General features: G+C 37.1%; 1 long non-coding RNA gene across 1 annotated transcript in view; it reads left to right on the top strand.

Moving 5' to 3' along the window:
* The window catches only part of LOC123335009, a 69,583-nt gene extending 69,054 nt beyond the window's left edge, over window positions 1–529 (top strand). Inside the window, exon 3 of the long non-coding RNA XR_006553222.2 lies at window positions 226–529. This is a non-coding gene — a long non-coding RNA (uncharacterized LOC123335009). The remainder of the gene's footprint in view (window positions 1–225) is intronic.
* Window positions 530–19,794: the final 19,265 nt, after the last annotated feature.

Raw genomic sequence — 19,794 nt, 5'->3', positions numbered from 1 at the left:
ATCTCAGTACATAGTTCATGTTTTTTTAAAAAAATTGGAAATGATAATGAAATAGTAATAATAATTCTAAAAAATTCATTGACTTAATATGAACATCCAAACTATAGAGAGCCATATAATCAAGAGAAAAAAATCTCAATAACTTATCTTTTGTTTTAAATTTAAGAACATTTTTATTAGTATTGATTTAGTTTGAAAAGTTGAAACTAAACACTTTTTTTTCAGTGGTAAACTTTCCTCTGGATGACATTCATTTAACTGCATGGACAGAAGATGGAAGCTCTGGGTAGAAGCTGACAGAAATTTTGTAGAACACCATACTCAGCTTACGGGTTACTGGTCTAGAACAAAGAATACAAAAAATTCCAGGGACTCTGATAAATTATCAAAAATTTACTTTCAAGTTCAGAAAACTATTTTAGCCTCTTCAAGATCATGTGTCCAACTACAAAATAGATGAGAGTCAGGCAATCACTTTTTTATAATTGTCATAGAGTTTTGTGAGCAATAAAATGTTGTGTTACTTTTTGTGATATTGTCATTGTATATGTCAACATCAATTGATTTATTTTTTCAGTGGTAGAAGTCCCCACCCAAAGAGGATTTTAAAAATTGATTATGAAACATGCAGCCTTTATTAGTAGAAGTTATTTCTTAAATTTTTTAAATAACCATAAAGTGAAAGCATTATTGTTCAGTTGTGTCCAACTCTTTGCAACCCCATGGACTGTAGCCCGCCAGGCTCTTCTGTCCATGGAAGTCTCTAGGCAAGAATATGGAGGATACTGCCATTCCCTTCTTCAGGGAATCTTCCCAACCCAGGGATCAAACCCAGGTCTCCTGCATTACAGGCAGATTCTTTACTATCTGAGCCACCAGGGAAGTCCCAAATATTCATATTCCCTATTCAAATGTGACCTGTTAACTGATGCCAATCTAATAACTGCTTATTGCTGATCTGCAATGAGATGATATCAAAATTAAGAGTATCTATTCGGAAGCTTTTATATAAAGCATGTTAACATTGTTGCAGTATTCATGTATGATAATTTTTATATTAATTTAACTATTTACAAAAATATCCCTCTGCAACTGGCAGTATATTAAAAAAAAAAAAAATAAGCTGGTGGTTTTTCACAGAAGTCAGAAGCAGGGCTCTGTGATCTTTGAATACTGCTGTGCTGTACAGATTCTGATCTTCATGGAAAGAATGAATCTCTTTTCTTGTCTTTTCCTTTTTCCCTCTCTAATACCAATAGCTTTGGGACAAGGACAAACTAGACTGAAGTTAAAGGAAAAGAAAGAAACTTGTTCTCTTAATTTTACTTAATAATTACATTATTTTCAATTATATCTCATAGTTTAAAAATCATAACTTTTAATCCTCCTAATTATAGTTCTCTCAGGCTCCCCATAGGAAAAGAGCTTTAATTTGTTAGATTACATTTTTTTTTCCACAATGGTCGTTTGATGAATCAGTGTCATGTAATATTTGAAACTGAAATTCTTTAACTGCTAATTTAATTTTATTAAAATTGTTCCAGGTTTGAGAATATTTATAAAAATATAAAAATTTGTTGTTTATAACAGAAATATCTATGGTTTGATGTTTTCTGACTCTATTGAAAGGAGAACTCTGAATTCAATCTGATGAACTCTTTGGCATGGAGGAAGGCCTTGTTGAATGCCTGTGTAAAACCTATACCACCTACTGGGAAGAAAGAAAAAAAGAGTTCAATAACCATGTTAAAGTCAAGTTCAGTGAAAGAAAATAAGGAAGAAAGATCTCTGATAGCATCTCAGGGGAGGTGCAGAACATTGTGTATATCAAATTATCTACCGATTCTCATTCTGCCTGCTTCCCCCAAACTCCAAATGAGTAAAATCACACCAAAATACATACAGTGTCACATCACATAGGAAACCAAGGGAAATGGAACAAAGACGAAGCTGAAATTTGGAGATTTGAGGGAGGCGAGTTAAGCTGATGGATTGTAAAATGTTACAGCTACTCACTCAACTTACAGTAATCTTTAAACTAATTCAGAGGATAAATGTTTTCTAAAACTATTTCCCATAAGTTACATATAGTTTTCTACATGGTAATTTGTATTATAACTGTAATTGTGTAAATTAAGCCACCTCAAAAACATTTTTGGAAAATGATGCACACAATAAACAAGATAAAATTTGCATTGTTAAATTGAAACTGTGCCCAATCCTATATCTCAAAGTATATGTTGAAGTTTTTGTCATTATTTAATATCAGTGATTTTTTTTATCGTGAGTTTGTTAATGAATATCACCACTGAAGTCCTTAGCTCACTGTCTTACAGAGTTACCTGGGACATGTCACAACCATGCATGCATGCTGCGTTGCTTCAGTCATGTCCAGCTCTTTGTGACCCTATGGACTGTAGCCCACCAGGAGTCCTTTGGCTCCTCTGTCCATAGATTCTCCAGGCAAGAATACTGCAGTGGGTTGCCATTCCCTCCTCCAGGGAATCTTCCCAACCCAGGGATAGAACCCACGTCTCTTATGTCTCCTGCTTTGACAGGTAGATTCTTTACTACTTGCTCCACCTGGGGAATCCCATGTCACAACCATCAGCATGTAAATGAAAATGTAGTCTCTGGATCAGCTTATCTGGATAATAACACTGAAGAGCTTTTTGGCATAGTGGGGTCCATATTTACTTAGAAATTAATTATTTAATGAACATCTACAAAATATCAGTGGTTAATTCCACTATTCACTTTTGAGGATGTTAAACATCTTGAGGATAACTTAAACAAGTTTTCTAAGAATCAATCTCCTTTGTGAATAATCTAACAATTATTAGAAGTTCCAATTACCTATAGGTCACAAAAGCAGTATAATAACAGTAAATATAATTAATAGCAATGATAATAAAACTATTATACTTTGAACATTTATTATTATTCAGGTAGTTTCATATGTGTATGTATGATATATATTTTATGTATATTTATAGATATAAAAATATATGACCTATGTATGATGCAAATAAAAGCAGTTCCTTGATCATACAATTGTCATGAAGAATAAATTAGATTCTATGATCAAAGATCTCTTATTCCCATTTTACAGATGAGTAAACTGTGTCATAGAGAGATTGAGTATCTTGTTGAAAATAAGACATGACAAAAAGGCAAAGCTAGGAGTGTACATTATTTTGACCAGAGCTGGTCGTAATTTTCTCTATACAACTGGGGAAAGGAGAATAGATTTTCAAAGTGATGCCATGAGAAAGGAAAGGACAGAAAAGAAATAAATAACTAGAAGGAAGGAAGGAAGGAGGAATAAAAGGAGGGAGGGTAGGAGGGAGAGAGGGAACAAGAGGAGTTACTAGGAGTACACACTTATTATTTAATGTTGTCTTAAAATTTGTCAGAATTGAGTATGATATTTAAGGAATATCATACCAGTAGATGATTTACTGTTGTTGTTATACTCCATCATCTTGACACCATACCTTTGTTTGAATCATCAAGATCCTGTTTAAATTTATTTCATTACATGTTTAGTGCATATCAGCCTTTTAGGTACAGTGACAAATGAAGATTAAGTATTGTGCTTTTAAAGCTATTTTGTTAAACATTGTATTTTGCTAATATTTATTTAAAAGAGTAAATGTGTCATTAGCTATGCTTCTAATTAAAAAAAAAATAGTTCCACACTATCTTTATACAGGTTGAGTTAATTAAAGCTAGATCAGTGATGTCATAGTGAATTAATTACCCAGACGGTTTGTAGATAAAATCAACCTACTATGGTAAACATAGTTTACAACTTTGAAGTGAGTACAAACATGTTTCTACAACAAATATTTTAACAAACATACTTTCTTATGACAAATGTTCAGACACACTTATGAAGGAAAAAAACACACTTTCAGGACTTAAGCAAAGTATTGTCGTTACAAACAAGCTTTTTTTCTTTCAGCTTAGTTGAGATATAGCTGACATCCAACACTGTTTATGTCTAAGATGTACAGCATATGGTTTGACTTATATACATCATGAAATGATTAGCACGATACCTTTAGTAAGCATTCATCTCATGTAGATTCAAAATAAAAGAAATTTTAAAAGAATATAATTTTCCTTGTGATGGAAACTCTTTGGGTTTATTCTCTTAGCAGGGTTCATATATAACTTATGGCAGTATTAGTTACATTTGTCATGTTCTACACTACCTCTCTAGTACTTATTCATCTTATAACTGCAAGTTTGTACATTTTGATTGCATTTATGCCATTTTCCCTCCCACAACCCCATCTCTGATAACCACACATCTGATTTCTTTTTTCTATGCATTTGTCTTTTAAAATGTATTTTTAAATTGGAGGATGGTTGCTTTACAATGTTCTGCTGGTTTCTGCCAGATCAGATCAGATCAGATCAGTCGCTCAGTCATGTCCGACTCTTTGCAACCCTATGAATCGCAGCACACCAGGCCTCACTGTCCATCACCAACTCCTGGAGTTCACTCAGACTCACGTCCATCGAGTCAGTGATGCCATCCAGCCATCTCGTCCTCTGTCGTCCCCTTCTCCTCCTGCCCCCAATCCCTCCCAGCATCAAGGTCTTTTCCAATGAGTCAACTCTTCGCATGAGGTGGCCAAAGTACTGGAGTTTCAGCTTTAGCATCATTCCTTCCAAAGAAATCCCAGGGCTGATCTCCTTCAGAATGGACAGGCTGGATCTCCTTGCAGTCCAAGGGACTCTCAAGAGTCTTCTCCAACACCACAGTTCAAAAGCATCAATTCTTTGGCACTCAGCCTTCTTCACAGTCCAACTCTCATCCATACATGACCACAGGAAAAACCATAGCCTTGACTAGACGAACCTTTGTTGGCAAAGTAATGTCTCTGCTTTTGAATATGCTATCTAGGTTGGTCATAACTTTCCTCCCAAGGAGTAAGCGTCTTTTAATTTCATGGCTGCAGTCACCATCTGTAGTGATTTTGGAGCCCAGAAAAATAAAGTCTGACACTGTTTCCACTGTTTCCCCATCTATTTCCCATGAAGTGGTGGGACTGGATGCCATGATCTTCGTTTTCTGAATGTTGAGCTTTAAGCCAACGTTTTCACTCTCCACTTTCACTTTCATCAAGAGGCTTTTGAGTTCCTCTTCACTTTCTTCCATAAGGGTGGTATCATCTGCATATCTGAGGTTATTGATATTTCTCCCGGCAATCTTGATTCCAGCTTGTGTTTCTTCCAGTCCAGCATTTCTCATGATGTACTCTGCATATAAGTTAAATAAACAGGGTGACAATATACAGCCTTGATATATTCCTTTTCCTATTTGGAACCAGTCTGTTGTTCCATGTCCAGTTCTAACTGTTGCTTCCTGACCTGCATACAAATTTCTCAAGAGGCAGATCAGGTGTTCTGGTATTCCCATCTCTTTCAGAATTTTCCACAGTTTATTGTGATCCACACAGTCAAAGGCTTTGGCATAGTCAATAAAGCAGAAATAGATGTTTTTCTGGAACTCGCTTGCCTTTTCCATGATCCAGCAGATGTTGGCAATTTGATCTCTGGTTCCTCTGCCTTTTCTAAAACCAGCTTGAACATCAGGAAGTTCACAGTTCACATATTGCTGAAGCCTGGCTTAGAGAATTTTGAGCATTACTTTACTAGCATGTGAGATGAGTGCAATTGTGCGGTAGTTTGAGCATTCTTTGTCATTGCCTTTCTTTGGGATTGGAATGAAAACTGACCTTTTCCAGTCCTGTGGCCACTGCTGAGTTTTCCAAATACAACAACATAAATCAGCCATAAGTGTACATAAGTCCCCTCCCTCTTGAGCCTCTCTTCTATCCCCACCTCATTCCACCCCTCTAGGTTGTCACAGAGCAGAGCACTGGATTGAGCTCTCTGTGTTACACAGCCACTTCTATTTAGCTATAGAATTTACATATGATAATGTATGTATTTCAATATTACTCTCTCAATTTATCCACCCCCTGTTCACTGCAGCAATATTTACAATAGCTTGGATATGGAAACAATCTAGATTTACACTGATAGATGAATGGATAAAAGGTATGTTTCACACACACACGCACAAACAACAGAATATTACTCAGGCATAAAAAGGAACATATTAGAGTCAGTTTTATTGAGGTGGATGAACCTAGAGCCTGTTATACAGAGTGAAGTAAGTTAGAAAGAGAAAAACAAATTCTGTATGTTAACACATATTTATGGACTCTAGAAAAATGGTACTGATGAACCTATTTGCAGGACAGGAATAGAGATGCATACATAGAGAACAGACTCATTTGTTTATTTATTAAAGTATAAAACTGACCAACAGCATTACGCTAGTTCCTGTTACACAACATGGTAATTAAGTATTTTTATATATTTCAAAATGAACACCATGAAAAGTCTAGTTATGCTATATCACTATATGAAGATGTTAGATGGTTATTATTTATTCCTCACACTGTACATTTGATACCTATGACTTATTTGCTTTGCAACTGAAAGTTTATAACTTTTAATCTCCCTCATCTATTTCTTTAATTCTCCTTCCTTGCTCCCCTCTCACAACCACCTGTTTGTTCTCTGTATTGATGACTGTTTCTGTTTTATTTGTTCATTTATTTTGTTGGATTGATATCACATATAAGTGAAATCATATAGCTTTAATCTTCTCAGTCTGATTTATTTCACTTTAGCATAATACCCTCTAGGCCCATCCATAGTGTCACAAATGGCAAGATTTTATTCTTTTTTATGGCTGTGTAATGTTCCATTGTTATATCCATTGTATGTATCACATCTTATTTATTCATTCATCAACTGATGGGCCTTTAGGTTGCTTCCATATCTTGGTTATTGTAAATAATGCTGCAATGAACATAGGGGTGTATATACTTTTCTAATTAGTCTTTTCATTTTCTTTGAATAAATACTCTGAAGTAGAATTGCTGGATTATATATTAGTTCTCGGGCTTCCCAGGTGGCTCAGTGTAAAAGAATCCACCTACCAATTCAGGAGACCCAGGAGATGCCAATTTGATTCCTAGGTTGGGAAGACCCTCTGGAGGAAGAAATGGCAACCCACTCCAGCATTCATGCCCAGCAAATCCCATGGGCAGTGGAGCCTGGTGGGCTACAGTGAACAGGGTTGCAAAGAGTTGAATAGGACTTAACAACTGAGCATGCATACATGTATAGTAATTCTAATTTATTTTTTGTGAATCTCCACAATGTTTTCCATAGAGGTTATACCAATTTATATTCTCAATAATGCATAAAGGTTACCTTTTTTCCACATCCTCACCAATACTTATTTGTTGTCTTTTTGATAATAGCCATTCTGACAAGTGTAAAGTGGTATCTCATTGTGGTTTTTAATGTGCATTTCCCTGATGATTAATGAGCATCTTTACATGTGCCTGTTAGCCATCTGTTGTTAGTCATTTTTGGAAAAATATCTATTCAGATTACTGCTCAATTTTTAAAAATTGAATTGTTTGTTTTTTGATGCTGAGTTGTATGAGTTCTTTGTATATTTTGGATATTAACCTCTCATCAGTTTCAGTTCAGTTCAGTCGCTCAGTCATGTCAGACTCTTTGCGACCCCAAGGACCACACCACATCAGGCTTCCCTGTCCATCACCAACCCCTGGAGCTTGCTCAAACCTATATTCATCAAGTCAGTGATGCCATCCAACCATCTCATCCTCTGTTGTCCCCTTCTCCTCCTGCCTTCAGTCTTTCCCAGTATCAGGATCTTTTCCAATGAGTCAGTTCTTCATATCAGGTGGCCAAAGTATTGGAGCTTCAGCTTCAGCATCAGTCCTTCCAAAGAAAATTCAGAACTGATTTCCTTTACTGGTTTGAACTCCTTGCAGTCCAAGGGACTCTCAATAGTCTTCTCCAACACCACAGTTCAAAATCATCAATTCTTTGGCACTCAGCTTTCTTTATAGTCCAACTCTCACACCCATACATGACTACTGGAAAAACCATAGCTTTGACTAGACTGACCTTTGTTGGCAAAGTAAGGTCACTTCTTTTTAATATGCTGTCTAGGTTGGTCATAACTTTGCTTCCAAGGAGCAAGCATCTTTTAAGTTCAAGGCTACAGTCACCATTTGCAGTGATTTTGGAGCCCCCCGAATTAAAATCTCTTACTGTTTTCATTGTTTTCCCATCTATTTGCCATGATGTGATGGGTCCAGATGCCATGATCTTAGTTTTCTAAAGTATCATGGAATATATCATTTGTAAATATCTTTTCCCATTCAGTAAGTGATCTTTTTGTTGTGTTTATGGGTTCATTTCATGATATAATAACACATAATAAAAGCAGACAACTTAAATAGTATTGTAGCTGGTATGAACATATTTGCTTATCTCTCCTCTCCTTTTTTAATGTATCTAATGTGTATCATAAGATTTTTCAACTCAAAGCATTGTGTCAACAAATAACTGTTCTTTAAAAATTATCTATTACCCCTGAGGTCAATTTGTTACTATTTCAGTTACTTTCTAACCAAACTCCTCCTGGTCACCTCTATATTTGCCTTTGTTCATCTAAAGTAATGCAGTCATATTTTCCTGGACTAATTCTGAAACAGTTGATATTTCTTGCCTTTAAATATATCCTGTTTTACAGTTTAGTGCTATGTACTTGATTTTAGCCTATCTATGGATTTAAGTTTAAAAAGTAGTTGCTATGGTAGAACACTGACTTAAACCTGGCTGAATGGAGCCTCCATGCAAATGGGTGAGTGAGTGAGTGAGTGAAGTCGCTCAGTTGTGTCTGACTCTTTGTGACCCCATGGGCTGTAGCCCACCAGGCTCCTCCATCCATGGGATTCTCCAGGCAAGAATACTGGAGTGGGTTGCCATTTCCTTCTCCAGGGGATCTTCCTGACCCAGGGATCGAACCCAGGTCTCCTGCACTGCAGGCAGACGTTTTAACCTCTGAGCCACCAGGGAAGCCTTTGTTTGTTTGTTTTAAACATAAACAGCAATTCCCTGGACACATTCATCTCACAGATACATTTTGGTGGTTTTTTATAATGTTAAAAAAGAGAATTACTTGTTAACATGTAGAAACTTGCTACTTTCATATGAAATGAGAATATCTGTCTTATGAATAAGTGGAGTTGAGCCTACATTCCATTTCCATGTAGCAAATATTGACCAGAAATGGATTGTAGGTGCTTCCTTTAAAGGGTAACTTCCACTGAATTCCTTTCCCTGCCTCTCCTCTTTAGCAATCATTCTTTACTCATTTAAAACAGTTGCTTTAGCTCTGCAAAAATTCAGAAATTTTGTGATTCTTTTATAAAAAGTTTGTGATTCTTGTATAAAAAACATACTTAATACATTTTCTGAAGAAAGTTATATTTTTATTCACATGGCAATAATGGGAACTTTAGAAAATATTCTGTGAAATAAGGCTATCCTGTAGTAGGTACAACTTCTATGAATCACTTAAGATCTTCCAAAGCGTAAGTCACCAAAGAAGAATAGTATTTAAAGCAGGAAGAAAAAAATAACCCCATATGTTGATTTTATTCTTGGTTTCAATATTATGTTGTTAAGTATAATCTGTGAAAGTGAGACTTTCTTTCTATCATAGGTTTCAGTATACTAGCAGTTCTGCATGTAACACTCAGCAAAATTTATGAAAGTCATACATATGGTAATTCACATTTATTGTCATTTGTTGTTAGGCAGCAGTGAAGATAGAGGCCATAATGAACAGTAATAGTAAAAGTAAAACAGAGAAATGAAACATGACATTAAACTTTCTCAATTACTGTTTTATGTATTGATTGATGTTATTCTTCATTTGCCCATTGTAAATTTTGATCAACTGTATACTTTCAAGTGTACAAGTCTATAGACACATAGAGTCTATATGTGTCTATAACTCACTATATAGCATATGTCTATATGTGTCTATAACCCACTATATAGCATATCATTATTCTTTAAGATTGACTATATTTTTACAATGAATTGCACAGCAAATCTGCACTTATGTATTTTCTAATGCTTTTTTTTTTAGTTTAAATTTCACATAATATTAAAGTTTATAAGCAGTGATATTTAGTACATGCATAACATTGTGTGACCACAACATCTAATTAGTTCCAAAAATCTTCATCATCCAAAGAAAATCCAATATTCATTCATCTAGCAATCTGTCTCCATACCCCTCCTTCCCCCAGCCACTAGCAACCACAATTTGCTTTCTGTCTCTATGCATTTACTAATTTTGTTGTTGTTGTTTAGTCACTAAGTTGTATTTGACTCTCTGTGATTCCATGGACTGTAGGACTCCAGACTCCACTGTCCATGGGATTTCCCAGGCAAATATACTGGAGTGGGTTGCCATTTCCTTCTCCAGAGGATCTTCCAAACCCAAGGATCAAACTTTGGGATTGCCTCTTTTCACTTAGCATCACGTATTCAGAGTTCAATCACACTGTAACATGAATTGACACATTACTACTTTTTATGACTGAAAAATATTCCAGTGTTTGCACAGATCACATTTTATCCTGGGGCATGATTTTTCCCCAGAGTGTAAACACTTTCTATATTGAACTCAACTCTTTCTCTTGGTTTTTTTGGAGTTTTTTTTTTTTTTTTTTTTTTTTTTTTTTTTTGAGGTGTGGGGCTTCCTTTCCCTTCCTTTCCTTTCTTTTTTTTTTTTCCTTTCTTCAGTTCCCCACTATTAACACCCTCCATCAGAGTGGTGCACTTATGCAAATATGCATTTCAAAACTGACAAACGGGGATTGTATTTTTACTTAATGCCAAAATTAAAAGCTGTGACGTCAGTACTCAATGTAGTAAAATTGCTTAAAACTAACAATTACTTGGTTACAAGTTGCACTCTTGTCCCAAAAGACTGAAAAACTGGAAATAATGAAATAATAAAACATATAAAAATAATCTGTGACATTTATGAAACATGAAGTAAGAATTTAATAGTATGGATTCTTAATAAAAACTATTAAGTGTGAGACAGTAAGCACAACTATTTCTCCAAGTAATTCTTTATTTAAGTTAGCTTCTATCAGGAAAAATATTAAATTTTGTTATAATTTTTTCTTTCCTTTACAGTATAAGTTTAGTGAAATTTTTATGTTTAAAAATACCAATTATAATTCCTTATAATTTTTTCTTAGTCCACAAATAGGGAGTTTAACATAGTACTCAAGAGAGCAGACACACACGAGTTGAATCTTAACGTAGATATATTCAGTTCAGTTGCTCAGTCATGTCCAACTCTTTGAGACCCCATGGACTGTACCATGCCAGGCCTCCCTATCCATCACCAACTCCCAGAGTTTACTGAAACTCATGTCCATTGAGTCGGTGATGCCATAACCATCTCACCCTCTGTTGTCCCCTTCACCTCCTGCCTTCAAGCTTTCCCAGCATCAGGATCTTTTCAAATGAGTCAGTTCTTCACATCAGGTGGCCTAAGTATTGGAGTTTCAGCTTCAGCATCAGTCCTTCCAATGAATATTCAGGACTGATCTCTTCTAGGATGGACTGGTTGGATCTCCATGCAGTCCAAGGGACTCCCAAGAGTCTTCTCCAACACCACAGTTCATAAGCATCAATTCTTTGGCACTAAGCTTTCTTTATAGTCCAACTCTCACATCCATATATGACTCCTAGAAAAACCATAGCTTTGACTCAATGGAACTTTGTTGGCAAAATAATGTCTCTGCTTTTTAATATGCTGTCTTCAGTTCAGTTCAGTTGCTCAGTCATGTCCGACTCTTTGTGACCCCATGAATCACAGCACGCCAGGCCTCCCTGTCCATCACCAACTCCCAGAGTTCACTCAAATTCATGTCCATCAAGTCGGTGATGCCAGCCAGCCATCTCATCCTCTCTCATCCCATTCTCCTCCTGCACCCAAATCCCTGCCAGCATCAGGGTCTTTTCCAATGAGTCAACTCTTCGCATGAGGTGGCCAAAGTATTGGAGTTTCAGCTTCAGCACCAGTCCTTCCAATGAACACCCAGGACGGATCTCCTTTAAAATGGACCGGTTGGAACTCCTTGCAGTCCAAGGGACTCTCAAGAGTCTTCTCCAACACCACAGTTCAAAAGCATCAATTCTTTGGCTCTCAGCTTTCTTCACAGTCCAGCTCTCACATCCATACATGACCCTGGAAAAACCATAACCTTGACTAGATGGACCTTTGTTGGCAAAGTAATATCTCTGCTTTTCAGTATGCTATCTAGGTTGGTCATAACTTTCCTTCCAAGGAGTGTCTTAATTTCATGGCTGCAGTCACCATCTGCAGTGATTTTGGAGCCCAAAAAGTAAAGTATGACACTGTTTCCACTGTTTCCCCATCTATCTGCCATGAAGTGATGGGACCAGATGCCATGATCTTGGTTTTCTGAATGTTGAGCTTTAAGCCAATGTTTTCACTCTCCTCTTTCACTTTCATCAAGAGGCTTTTTAGTTCCTCTTCACTTTCTGCCATAAGGATGGTGTCATCTGCATATCTGAGGTAATATGCTGTCTAGGTTGGTCATAGCTTTTCTTCCAAGGAGCAGGCGTCTTTTTATTTCGTGGCTGCAGTCACCATCTACAGTGATTTTGGAGCCTTGCAAAATAAACTTAGATGTGTAACCTTAAGCTAATTAATTCCCCCTAGCTTCAGATTTCTATCTCTTAGTTCAGTGTATACAAAGCACTTGACCAGAAATCTTTTATATTTACACATGTACACTTTTAACTCTGTCTACATCTAAAACTATACTAGAGAATTCATATGGATGTATGGACATACATACATGCTAGTTGTGTAAGCTAATAAAATTAAAAGCCTTACAAAATATTTTTATTTAATATGCTTTTTATGGTTGCTTTTTCTTTCATTGCGTGGATTTATCTTAATTTGTGTGGGTCTCCTGTTGTTTAACATTTAGACCACTTCCAATACTATGCTCAATTCACCATTCAGAAAACTAAGATCATGGCATCTAGTCCCATCACTTCATGGCAAATGGATAGGGTAACAGTGGAAACAGTGAGAGATTTTAATTTGGGGGGCTCCAAAATCACTGGAGATATTGAATGCAGCCATGAAATTAAAAGATGCTTACTCCTTAGAAGAATAGATATGACCAACTTAGACAGCATATTAAAAAGCAGAGACATTACTTTGCCAACAACGGTCTGTCTAGTCAAAGCTATGGTTTTTCCAGTAGTGATGTATGGATGTGACAGTTGGACTATAAAGAAAGCTGAGTGCTGAAGAATTGATGCTTTTGAATTGTAGTGCTGGGAGAGGACTCTTGAGAGTCCCTTAGACTGCAAGGAGATCCAACCAGTCCATCCTAGAGGAAATCAGCCCTGAATATTCATTGGATGGACTGATGTTGAAGCTGAAACTCCAATACTTTGGCCACCTGATGCGAAGAATTGACTCATTGGAAAAGGCCCTGATGCTGGGGAAGATTGAAGGCAGGAGAAGAAGGGGAAGACAGAGGATGAGATGGTTGGATGGCATCACCAACTCATTGGACATGAGTTTGAGTAAGCTTCACGAGTTGGTGTTAGACAGGGAAGCCTGACATGCTGCAGTCCATGGAGTCTCAAAGAGCCCGACACGACTGAGTGACTAAACTGACTAATACTTTGCTCCTAGAAATGAAATTATGATGAACTCTCTTTTAAGTATATTTCTGTGCAATTTGGATTAAAAAGAGGGCATTTAATTTTATAAATTTAATAGTTACCATATTGACTGCAACTGCAGGATATAATATTTATTTAATATTGTTTTGTTGCTAAGCCATATCTGACTCTGCAACCCCATGGACCATAGCCCTCCAGGCTTCTGTGTCCATGGGATTTTACAGCCAAGAATACTGTAATGGATTAGTATTTCCTTCTCTAGGGTATCTTCCTGACCCAGGGATCAAATCCACATCTCCTGCATTGGCAGGTGGATTCATTACTGCTGAGCCACCAGGGGACCCCTATATTAAATATATATGTGTTGTATTTTCACTTTTTCATAAAGTAGACCTTGAAGTGTTAGAAAAATAGAGTTCTCCAAAATATATATATATATATATATATATATATATATATATATAATGATCTGAGAAGTATCTTGTGTTTAACAAAATATATTATTCTCCTACTTTTTGGTTAATTGATTTTTTAAAATATAGGCAACATTTTGCCCACTGTGATTAGGCTGCTAAAATATTTAATTATTTTATTCTGATTGGAGTTAAAGTAATTTTATGTTATGTGCAGGACTACAACAACTCATTCATGCTCAAGAAATTCAATTACTGTTGCTCTTCTTGTGAGAATCCATTTTATAAGCTATCTCCATGACATTAATGTACTGTTAAAATTTCTAGAGTAGCTGTATTTCAAAATATTGAAAGGAATATTATTTTCCACAGAGAGAACAATTTTTGTGGAGAGCAACTGACATGGCATTTTTATATTTTAGCATTATATCATGCATTAGAAAAATATGGAAATCCCTGCATAATTTTAAATAGGGCATGTCAAACTTATCAGTTATTTGAGAACAAGAAACTAACCAAGCATGGGGGAAAATATCAGAAATTGAATCTCAAGTTGGAGAGAATTATAAAGGATCCAAAAATGTTGACAGTTCAAGAGAAAAAGAAAATGATTAATTGTATAATCCAAAGAAACCTTTTAATACAAACATTTGTTAGCCAAAATGCAAATTTATTGTCATTTATGATAGTAAGTAATGACAAAGACAAAGGTCTTCAATAACATGGAGAGTGACAAAAGAAACATGTATTCTAACATTTTATGTTTATGGGATTTTGAAATGAATGAGTCTACAGTTATGAAGCTGTAGTCCATAACTACATGTCTGTGTATAAACATCGTAATTATTATTTTTTTAACTGCATCAACATTGACAGATAACTTCAGTAGCAATTATAAAGAAAGATAAACACCTCTAAGTTGATGATATTTTATTTAAAGGAGCTAAAAGTAAGTACTGCTCAATAATAACAGCTAACACTCATGTAGCATTTATTGTGTGCTAAATAGAGTTCCAAGCACAGTGACTAAATAATTGAATTAATGAATTCACATCATTAACCCTGTGAAGTAGATACAATGACTCAAAACAACCCTATAAGGTAGATACTATAATGGTACCAATAGTCTTTCCCTGGTTAGCCAATAGGGAATCTGAGGAAAAGAGAGGTAAAATATCAGGCAGCAGGGTTGTATAGTACTATAGTGTATCACGTGGTCTCTTCCAACAAGTCACTGTATTGAGACACAAGAAACTGGAGATACTAAATTCAGACAATATTATTAAGTTTTCCTCTAGTAAAAGAAACTGAGCTCAAATAAGCTTATGGAATACAACATTCTCAACTCTTGTTTGAAAACTCCCATTATGCAAGTTTATCTTAAAAAAAAAAGGTAAGATGGTTGTGTAAACTTCCTGATGGGAGGGACTAGTGCTGGGGAAAATTGAGTCTTGTTCTGGTGGACAGGGCTATGCTCAAACTTAAGTCCAATTATCTGCTGATGGGTGAGGCTGCCCTCCTTCCCTGTGAGTTCTTTGGCCTGAGGCAACCCGATCAGGAGTCTACAGGCTCTATGGTAGAACTAACGGTGACCTCCAAGGGGGCGAACAGGGAGAAGCCTGCTGCTGCCTCTGCTTCTGTCCTGTGGTGAGCCACTACTGACCCACCCCTCCACAGGAGACCCTCCAACACTAGCAGCTAGGTCTGGTTCAGTCTCCTATAGTGTCACTGTTCCTTTCCCCTGGGTCCTGGTGTGGACAGGTTTTTGTTTGTGTCCTCTAAGAGTGGCATCTCTGTTTTCCCCAGTCCTGTGGAAGTCCTGCAATCAAATCCTGCTGACTTTAAAAGTCAGATTTCCTGGGGATTCCCAGGCCATTTGCCGAATCTCCAGGCTGGGAAGCCTGATGTGGGGCTCAGAACTTTCACAACAGTGAGAGAACTTCTTGAGTATCATTGTTCTCCAGTTTGTGGGTTGCCCATCTGGTGAGTATGGGATTTGATTTTATCGTGATTGTGCCCCTCCTGCCATCTGTTGTGGCTTCTCCATTGTCTTTGGATGAAAGGTATCTTTTGTGGTGGTTGTATTCCAACGCACTCCTGTCAATGGTTGTTCAACAGCTAGTTGTAATTTTAGTGCTCTGGCAGGAGGAGATGAGCACACATACTTCTAATCTGCCAGCGCAAACCTCTTAGTCTCATCCACCAGAGGGCAGACAGACAAGCAAGAACTACAATCCCATAGCTGCCAGAAAGAAAACTACATCACAGAAAGTGAGCAAAAATGAAAAGACAGTGGGTTATCTCCCAGATGAAGGAACAAGATAAAACCCCAGAAAAACAACTAAATGAAATGAAACTAGGCAACTTTTCAGGAAAAAAAAATAATAATAATAATCAAAATAATGATAGTGAAGGTGATCCAGGATCTTGGAAAAAGAATGGAGAAAATACAAGGAATATTTACCAAAGAACTAGAAAAACTAAAGAGCAATCAAACAGAGATGAACAATACACTAGAAGGAATCAGTAGCAGAATAACTGAGGCAAAAGAACAGATTAGTGACTTGAAAGGCAGAATGGTGGAAATCACTGCCACAAAACAGAGTATAGAAAAAAGAGTGAAACACAAACAAAAAAATGAAGACAGCCTAGCAGACTTCTGCATTAAGTGCACACTCACATTATATGGGGTCCCAGAAGGAGATGAAAGAGAGAAAGAATCCAAGAAAATATTTGAAGAAATAATAGCTGAAAACTTTGTTAACATGGTAAAGGAAATAGTTAACCAAGTCCAGGAAGTTCAGAGAGCCCCAGCCAGGATAAAGCCATGGAGGAACACACTGAAACACATAGTAATCAAACTGATAAAAATTAAAGACAAAGATAAAATATGATCAAGGGAAAAATGACAAATACATGGGAATTCTCTTAAGGTTGCTGATTGATTTCTCAACAGAAACTGTACAAGCTAGAAGGGAATATAACAAAATATTTAAAGCAATAAAAGGGAAGAACCTACAGCCAAGAATACTCTACCCAGCAAGACTCTTGTTCAGATTTAATGGAGAAATCAAAAGCTTTGCACCTAACCAAAAGTTAAGAGAATTCAACACCACCAAATCAGCCTTATACCAAATGCTAAAGGAACTTCTCTAGACAGGAAATATAGGGAAAGGAAAAGACCTGGGGGGATGGGGAACAATTAAGAATACAGTAATAAGATCATACATGCTGATAATTACCTTAAATGTAAATGGACTAAATACACCAATCAAAAGACAGACTGGCTGGGTAGATGAAAACTTGTGCATGTATGCACTTCTACTTACCACATTACTATACTTAACTGCCCAAATTGTATGCAATTATTTTTTATGTTCTGTGCTGTGCTTAGTCTCTCAGTCATGTCTGACTCTTTGCAAGTCCATGAACCATATAGCCCACCAGGCTCCTCTGTCCATGGCATTCTCTAGGCAAGAATACTGGAGTGAATTGCCATGCCCTCCTCCAGGGGATTTTCCCAACCCAGGGATCAAACCCAGGTATCCCACATTGCAAGCAGATGCTTTACCACCTGAGCCACCGGGGAAGTCCATGAATACTGGAGTGGGTGGCTTATCCCTTTTCTAGAGGATCTTCCACATTGCAGGTAAATTCTTTACCAGCTGAGCTACCAGAGATGCCCAGTTATTTTTTACTTTTAGGTTAATCATGTTTCCATTATGGCTTGTGATTGTAATTATCTTTTATTTTTTGTCTGACTGTTGATTGTGAAAACTGATAAACATCTTTTACTATTGTGATTATGTAACTATTATTTGTTTTAATACCATTGTATCATGAGTGGTCAACAGAAAATAATAGAATTCTGTATCACTAAAACTAACATTTAATAAACAAAACAAAACAAAACAAAAAAAACCCTTGTAATAACTTTTTAAAACCCAGATGCACATTAGAATTATCTTGGAATTTTTTAAAAAATGTAAATGCCCTGGTATTGTATTTTTTCTCCAAATCTCCAGATATGTTTATAATGAGCATCCATGTTTAAAAACAACTGGACTGTATGATGGTCTTTTATTTTTATCTAATTTGTTTCACCGATTCTATTTCATATTCAGTACTCCCATTTCGTTTAGTTTATGTTTTTCAGTTTCTGTCTATTTTTTGTTATTGTTGTTCTTTCTCAAGCCTTTATCAAGTGTTCAGTTCAGTTCAGTTGCTCAGTCATGTCCGACTCTTTGCGACCCCATGAATCGCAGCATGCCAGGCCTCCCTGTCCATCACCAACTCCGGGAGTTCACTCAAACTCATGTGCATCGAGTCAGTGATGCCACCCAGCCATCTCATCCTCTGTCGTCCCCTTCTCCTCCTACCCCCAGTCCCTCCCAGCATCAGAGTCTTTTCCAATGAGTCAACCCTTCGCATGAGGTGGCCAAAGTACTGGAGTTTCAGCTTTAGCATCATTCCTTCCAAAGAAATCCCAGGGCTGATCTCCTTCAGAATGGACTGGTTGGATCTCCTTGCAGTCCAAGGGACTCTCAAGAGTCTTCTCCAACACCACAGTTCAAAAGCATCAATTCTTCGGTGCTCAGCCTTCTTCACAGTCCAACTCTCACATCCATACATGACCACAGGAAAAACCATAGCCTTGTGCCGGGGTCCAGCCCCAGCTGATCCAGGGTATTCGAAGGAGAGACGGCATAGGCGAGGGTCAGGGAACAACTGCTTAATTAAATGTTAATTAAGGATATAAAGAGTAATGGAATAAGGATAGCTCAGTAGGAAAATTCAGTGGAGAAAAGAGGCTGAGTAGCTTGGTTTACGCGGGGGACCAATAAAACTTCAAGACAAGAAGCTTGCACCACTTACGTAGGCCGCAGGCGTCCTTCCGTTCTCCCGAAGGAGAGGAGACACTGAGGCCTCCCCGGTCGGATCTTAGAAGCCCAGGCATAATTAGTAAGCATGGTGGGTTCCGCGCTCCAGATGGAGACTCAACCAGAGTGAGAGAGAGAGAGACATGGGGAGACCAGTCTTTCGAGGAACTGATCCCAATTCTTTATTTTCCATGGTCTACTTTTATACACTGAGATGTTATGCAAAAGTCACGCGGGGTCAGCAGTCCTGACTTTTATCAAAGTCAGGTGCTTCATACAAATGTATACAGAGGTCTTAGGGGTGTTACATCATCTTCTGGCCGGGGGGCCTGCTGACAATTTACGACCCTCTCCTTGTGACAGCGGTCAGTCAACCAGGACACTTATTTCTCCAGGGGTGATTATTCTTAAAACAGACGCCACCCAAATAAAGTTACATTCCTATAGGGTGAGGGTGTATTGGGTTTTAGTTAAGGAAAGAATTTACTTAGCCTAAGGTCTAACGTGATTGATATCAAAGGTTAATACTTATTTCTTTTATATATTCATTAATGTGTGTAAGGGCAGGGGATATGGAGACTTAGCAACAAACATTGGCTCAACAAATGAAAAAAACCCTTCACCAATACAATTTCTAATCAGCCCATTATACTTATAGTAATAATTTTCTAACTTTTCTAAAGAACCTGTTTTTAGAAGGTTTAAAGCATCTCGTGCCTCTCACAGTTGGGAGGCTGTGAGCAATCACATGTGGCCGGACAAGCCTGTCAGGCAGGCTAGAGAACCTTCAGAGGAGTTTGTAGGTTAAAACACTC

This window comes from Bubalus bubalis, chromosome 9 (assembly GCF_019923935.1).
Source record: "Bubalus bubalis isolate 160015118507 breed Murrah chromosome 9, NDDB_SH_1, whole genome shotgun sequence".
Taxonomy (NCBI): domain Eukaryota; kingdom Metazoa; phylum Chordata; class Mammalia; order Artiodactyla; family Bovidae; genus Bubalus; species Bubalus bubalis.
This window is presented reverse-complemented; position numbering and strand designations above follow the sequence as displayed.